This window comes from Aquarana catesbeiana, linkage group LG01 (genome assembly GCF_042186555.1).
Source record: "Aquarana catesbeiana isolate 2022-GZ linkage group LG01, ASM4218655v1, whole genome shotgun sequence".
Taxonomy (NCBI): domain Eukaryota; kingdom Metazoa; phylum Chordata; class Amphibia; order Anura; family Ranidae; genus Aquarana; species Aquarana catesbeiana.
The window spans coordinates 304168334-304169862 of NC_133324.1; the positions used below are offsets into that span (position 1 = coordinate 304168334).

A 1529-nucleotide genomic window follows, 5' to 3' on the forward strand; every position below is an offset into this window, starting at 1 on the left:
TATGCTCAGATGCTGGAGCATAATACAATAGCACATCTCACTTATCAAAAAATTCTGTGTGCATGCACATCCGTGCGATTTGTGGGAGCATAGTAATCGATGCGCAGGTGTACTCTCGTTTCCTTTTGAAAATAAGGCCCACTGTTTATTTATTTATGGCAAATATTAAATGCTCCAAGATCTTGCTATAAAAACAAATGTTACTGCAATTTAATAACTCTTATTGACATAAAAGTGTGCAGTTGCATTTCCAGTCGGATAGTCCAAGACCCATATTTATATTTTAAAATGACTGCAGTGTCATTAAGTATCAAGATCAAAAAGTTGTTATGTTATTAAACTAAAGTTTTTGCAAAATGTTTTATTTTTTTTAAAAGCATAGTTAATGCATTGTGGATTTCCTGATTCCAAAGGCTGTATACAAAGGGATTTAGAAGTGGGGTTACTACAGTATAAAGTAATGATAGTGCCTTGCTAAAATTAAATATTTGCTGTCTTAATGGTGCTACATACATGGCGATGAGTGTTCCATAATAGGTTGACACAACAGCAGGATGAGAACTACATGTGGAAAAAGCCTTCTTTCTACCTGTTGGTGATGGGATCTTGATAATATTATACAGTATAAAAATGTATGTTACAATAATAAAACAAATGGGAGTAATGCCACTACTGTTGCAAATAAAAATGATTCAACTTCTATTATGATTGTGTCTGAACATGACAGCTCTATGAGAGGCGTGAGATCACAGAAAAAAAATGTCTATCATATTGGGGCCACAAAAATCTGATTCACATAACAGGATAAGAGTTATCGCTGATATAGTAAAACCAGCTAGCCATGCCCATGCTGCATATTGGCAGACTTGGAAATTAATAAGTGAAGCATAATGCAATGGGCTGCATATTGCTAGATATCGGTCATAAGACATGATTGCAAGAAGTAAACATTCAGCTGTGGCTGTAGAACTAAAAACATAATATTGAGTTAGGCATCTAGAGAAAGATATGGATCCATCTTGTGATAATAAGTTTTGTAGCATGTTGGGAACAATATTTGTTGTAAAAACAACTTCGGATAAGGATAGATTGCTAAGTAAAAAATACATTGGAGTTTGTAGGTGAGCATTGCTTGCTACCAGCAAAATAATCAAAAGATTACCAGATAATGTGAAGATGTAAATGACAAAAAATAGAATAAAAATAAGAATCTGAAATGTGTGGAGATTCTTAAATCCAAGCAGTTCAGTTAAAATCAGTTACAGATGCAGTTATGTTTTAAAAATACATTTTCTATAGGATTACCAAATTAGGCATGATCTAAAAAAAAATAAAGAATGGAAGACGATTATAAGAAAACTCTTCTCCATTTTAAGAAACATAGTTCAGACAATCTATAATATACAATTAGAATTATTATTAATATATACTCAACTCATTTGTGAATACATTAAAGTGAAGGTTATAACAGCCCACAAATTGCTCCAGTTTTCCTTAGTCCAAAATGATACATGTAGTTTACCAGACTT

At 32.6% G+C, this 1529-nt stretch overlaps 1 pseudogene; it reads right to left on the reverse strand.

Moving 5' to 3' along the window:
- Window positions 1-335: 335 nt before the first annotated feature.
- On the reverse strand, window positions 336-1290 carry LOC141128947 (olfactory receptor 11L1-like; annotated as a pseudogene).
- Window positions 1291-1529: the final 239 nt, after the last annotated feature.